Source organism: Cryptomeria japonica, chromosome 4, assembly GCF_030272615.1.
Source record: "Cryptomeria japonica chromosome 4, Sugi_1.0, whole genome shotgun sequence".
NCBI classification, from domain to species: domain Eukaryota; kingdom Viridiplantae; phylum Streptophyta; class Pinopsida; order Cupressales; family Cupressaceae; genus Cryptomeria; species Cryptomeria japonica.
Genome location: NC_081408.1, coordinates 82,114,269 through 82,120,268, shown reverse-complemented (window position 1 = coordinate 82,120,268; position 6,000 = coordinate 82,114,269).

Here is a 6,000-nt window from a genome sequence, read left to right as displayed (position 1 = left end):
ATTCATTGTACAATATTTTTCATTCTTCATCTAGATTTTGGATCTTTGGTATTCTTTTTGGAATTTTTGATGACATTGATGTTAAATGGGGAGTGACATAGGTGTGAAAAAGAAAAAGAAAAGGGAGTTGTATACATTAGGGGGAGTATAGATGGAAAACTATGAAAGTATGGAGTATTTTGTATTAATGGATATTCAACTCAAGGCGAGCGGTCTCAGGGTGAAACCAACAGATGGAAACCATTTTCATTTTTCACATGAGTGTTGCCATCAATACAAAAGGGGGGGATTGTTGGCAATTGACACTCAATTTGTTGGTTTCAATATGTTGTCATTGATGGCAACATGGTAATTTATTCTGGCTTCATGTTTTAGTTCAGTTGTGTCCTGACAGGCACTTCACAGACACTTCAATAGCATGGGCATTGGCACTAGTAGGTATCTTCATTGGTTGGAAGGGAAATCTTTGGTTACTGACAATGTAGGCTGACATGGTATAAATCAGGTTATCGGTATTGGAGGCTGACATCATTTGGAGATCTGACATTGGAAATTGTTTTTGATATGCATGTATTTATGTTATCTAGCTGACATCTTTATTTATATTGTAATTATCTTTGTAAGCCGACATAAGGCATGATGATTTGTAAAGGGTATATACGTTAGTTGGTTAGATCATTTTTTATACAGATACTAAAAGGAAATAATGAAGGAGGTGTGAGATATATGTGAGAGATCATGTATGTGAGGATATTTATGTAAGGGGTATTCTGGTAAGGGTTTAGGGTTTCAGACTGGAACAAACAAAGCTTAACCAAAACTGTATTCAAGCATAGAAGATTTTATCCTAGTAGTTCATTCATTTCTCGAGATTGTAGTCTAGATTTATATGTAGTTAGTGAGGATCCTTTTGTGATTGAGCAGTGTGCTCTAGGCTGCAAGCCTTTCTGCAAGTGGAGGCCCCTATATTTTGTAATATCTCTTCATATGGCTAGTGAATTGATATTGTGGGTCACAAACCCCATCGCGGTTTTCCCTCTTTGAGGTTTTCCACGTATAATTTTATGTATTATGATATTGATTTGTGTGTTTGTCTTATTAGTTGCATTAATTCTTTCCATTCTATATGTACCAGTATACTGATTGGTGGATGCATGTTTTAATAAGGTTAAAATCAATCATTCTGGTAGAACACTGATTCACCCCCCCCTCTTTGTGTTCTTGGATTCCAACAAGAAGAGCCAACTACTCGAACATACAAGATAAATTAAAAGCGAATGACCTTTATCTACAACATTTCAACCCTACAATCATGTCTATTTGTCTAGGCAATCTACAACTCTATTCCACTCTCAAGGAATGTGAGAAAAGATAACAAAGTCAAAAGACCTATTTAGGCTAAGAATCAACCTACTAACCACAACTAAATTTTAATATTATTACTATAATTTACAACAGTTCCAATCTTAATACAAAACCATTTAATACAAAAGTATAATGAAAAGAACCTGATGCAAATGCGTCTCTTGTTTGTTATACATAAATAGTATATTTTTAGATTAAGCCACATACATATTTTAAGAGACATCTCTTGATACTTTAGTAGCTATTTATAGGATCTCAATGGACTTTATTTTCGGATGCCTATAGTTCATTCTTAATGAGAAAAAATTCATTCAAGGATATGACTCAATTATGTAATGAAATTAACAACTTTTTAATGGAAGATAAATTTTATTTTCAACATTTATTTTTAATGTAACCCTTATACCATATAAAACTTATTAACACAAGCTATGTAAATGGGTTATATTGAGTGTAAGAGTGTAGGATATTTGAATTTGGTGGTTTGAATTGTAGATGAAATTTAGTCAATGGAACAAAATGAAACCTAAAATTTAGTCAAGGGGTGTAAGAATGTCTACAATGGGAATTGGGTTAAATAATAGGGACACAATACAAGTTGGTGTATGGTTGGTTCTAGGTTTATGCATACCTTATTTGAGAAATGAGGTAACATATTTAGGGAAAAATCAAAGTGAATAAAAAATAAGACAATGAAACAGTAATTTTTTTATTTTTTTTTCTACATTTTTCCCCCACTTTGGTGTGCACATGAATTACATGAATCATTGATCCTAGTATTAAGAAGATAATAATTCATTTATCTTGTCCTGGGCTCCGCAATCATTTATCTTCAATTTTGTATGTGTTAGTATTTAGTATACATAGAATTATTTTAACATTTGTAAGGTTTGATGGAGACTTTATTTATTTTCTTTCTTTTCACATATTGGAATATTAAAATTAATACTTTTACACCTTCAATTGCAATTTTTAAATAAAACAACTGTAACTTAATTTTTTAAATAAATAAAAAATCAAAATCCTTCTTATCACTAACAACTTGTTTGTTAATCATATAATAATTTAAACAATGTTTTCTTAACAGAAAAAAGTATATTTTAGTTACGTCGAGAGACGTTTTTATACAGGGAGTGAAGGATAAAATAAAAGTAGAATATTCTATGTAAACATTAAAGAAAATGGAAACATGACTGCATACAACTGTGTGGACCAAGCACAGCTTGTTGCTACCTGCAACAAAGATATGATTCAAAGATCTAGCAGTTACATGCAACGATTGATTCAAAGATCTAGCAGTTACATGCAACGATTGGAAGGAAGAAATAAATAAATTATAAAATGCAAAGTGCCAGATAACAATCCCTAATGTTTCACAGCTCATTAGCTTTATGAAACTGACAATAATGAATTCTATTTCTGCTTGGCTCGAGGATGAACAGTTGGGAGATGAAGAATCACCACGCATCGCTCATCTTTAATGACAGCTGAGTTTGAATAGATTTTGGTAACATTCTCTTCTAAAGGTTAAACAGATCTTATTTTATTTTTATAAGTTTGGAAATGGTTCTGATTTATTTGTCGATTCATTTGCAGTGTATTCAAAGAGAGCATACACACAATCTAAGGCCATCTTATTCATTGCATTTTGACAGATTGAAATTTAACCACATCTGCAATAGCCGCTGCAAGGGTGCGTTAAATTGAGTAAAATGTTTCATCCCATTTCTTCCTTGTATTAAGATTTGTTGTCCAAAACTCTGGAGAGCATATCCAAAACAGGTGAGCATCTCGCTAAGAAAGACTACAGTCTGCAAATTAAAAAAAAAAACATAATATATTCTGAAACCAATTCCTATGTATTCTGCGAGTAATTTATTTTCGTTGCATTCTATATATTCTAAGAGTAATTTGTTTGCATTCTAATGATGCAGATCGAAAAAAGGAAACATTGATAATATTTGCGTCACATTATTGTTAACACTACAGACCAAGGTTTTTCCTCTTTTGTCTGTAAAATTTTAGATTTATTATTTCCGCATGCAATTTATGTTTCTGCCCAAAAATGAAAAATAGAATAAAATACAACATTCATGATGAAGATAATTAGATTATATTATTTCTCTTTGGATTTCGTTTATTTAGTGCTTGCTCATAACAATCATAACAATTTAGAAGTTACATACATAGTTGTATTTTTATGGTTTCAAATATTAAAAAGATACTCTATTCACTTAGTCTCTATCAATGCATTCACAATTTAACTTAAAAAGAAATCATAATCTAATTTCCAATTTAGAGAGATTAAAAAGAAAGGAAAATAATCTAATTTCCAATTTAGAAAGAGATTAAAAAAAAAATGAAAGAATCTTAATTTTGTATAGAATGTTATTATAGAAAGATTAAAAAGAAAGGAAATAATCTAATTTCCAATTTAGAAAAAGATTAAAAAAAACTGAAAGAATCTTAATTTTCAATTTGGAAAGATAAATTTAATTTGGGAACTTAGAAATGATTTGTATTCAAAAAGAAAAATATAATATCTAATTGTTTTTAGAAAGATTCTATTTATATCAAAATTTTAATTTTAAATTTAGCATTCAAAGATTTAAATAAATAGAATGTATTTTCATTTTACAATTCAATTGATTTGCATGCAAAAAAAATAAGGAACAGTATAATATAAATGAAATATATTTCTATTTTTCTTCAAGTGATTTGCATAAAAAAAAGGAACAATAGGATAAAAATGTTAGATTAAATTCTATTTTTTCTCAATTACATAATTAAAAAGATACTCTATTCACTTAGTTTCTATTAATGCATTCACAATATAACTTTATTAATTGAATAGAATTTTGCATAGACTGTTATTAAAGAAAGATTAAAAAGAAAGGAAATAATCTAATTTCCAATTTAGAAAAAGATTAAAAAAATGAAACTATCTTAATTTTCAATTTGGAAAGATAAATTTCTATGTTTCTAAATTTTTATCATAAAAATATAATTTTTCTAAATTCAAACTTAAATATACAAAAACTTAAAAAATACTATATAATATTTAAGATATAAAAATATTTATTATTAAAAGATTCTAATTTACCATATAGATGTTATTTTTCTATTTTAGTTGAGTTATAAAATATTCAAAAATAACTTATGATGATTAATTTAACAAGGTCAAAAAGAACTTTTATGTTAATTATAAAAAAATTTAAAGGTTCAAAGAAAATAATTTTAATTTAAAAAAAGTAATCTATTTTAAAATGCCTTAATTTTATTAGAACAAAGTTTAAAGATATACATTTTATAGAAGTATTGAAAACTTGTACATAATAATGAAGATAATAAGTTTTATGAATTCACAATCCTACAATATTAACCCTAATTATAGCTTAATCATAACCTTAAATTAATATGACCCTAATTTAAACCTAAGCCTAAATTAATTGAATCATAATCATAATTCTAACCCTAATTTAAATCTAATACTAATCATAACTATGATCAACCACTTATCATAATCAAACCCTAACCTTGAAAACATCCTTAATCTAGACCCAATTGAACCCTAACCCTAAACTTTGCTGCAAACCTATAATTAAGCCCTAATTACAAGTTAAACTATAATCTAACAATAATTGAACCATATCCCTAGATTTAATTCTAACCCTAATTGAACTCTAGCCCTAAACTTAACCCTAACCCTAATTGAACTTTAAACATAATTGAACATTAATCCTTATTAAATCCTAACCCTAATCTACCCCATCCCTTGATCCTAACTAGGCCCTTACCATAATCAAATCTTAAGCATACTTGAAACCTAACTATAATCAATTATAACCTTGACCATTAACCCTAAACCTAACTCTTACTTAACCATAACCCAAAACCCTAACCCTAATAATAACCCTTAGTCCTAACCCTAATACCTAATCCTAACCATAACTCAAAATGTACCTCCAACCATAACCCTATTCCTAATCTTAACCATGATGTAGACCATATCCCTAACTGTAATCCTAACACTAATCCTAACCCTAAACTAAACATAACCATTATTGAAAGTCTAATCCTAATCCTAACCCTAACCCTAACCATTCTTTACACCCTTATATCATTTAAAACTAAGCCCTAACCCTAACCTAACCATAGTTCTAACCCTAAATATGATGTAAACCCAAACCATAATCCTAATCCTAACACTAACCCCTAAGCCAAACCCTAAGCCTCAAGTAAACCCAAATAATAATCCTAATCCTAACACTAACCCCTAACCCAAACCATAACCCTAAACCATAACTTAACCCTAAACTTAAATATAACTCCAATTGAATTCCAACCATTGCCTAATTGTAAGCATAACTCTAATTATAGAATTAAACCCTACCTACAACTTCAACCTTAATATAACCCTAATTAAATCCTAACCTAATCCAAACCTTAACTCTTATTGAACTCTAATCCTAATTGAATTCTAGCCCAAACCCTAACCTTAATTAAACTTTAATAATAATTTAATTGTAACCCTAATGTAATTGAATCGTAAAGCTAATTCTAACCCTAATTGAACTCTTATGTATGAACCCTAACTATAATTAAAACCTTACAATAATCAAACCCCAACCTTGA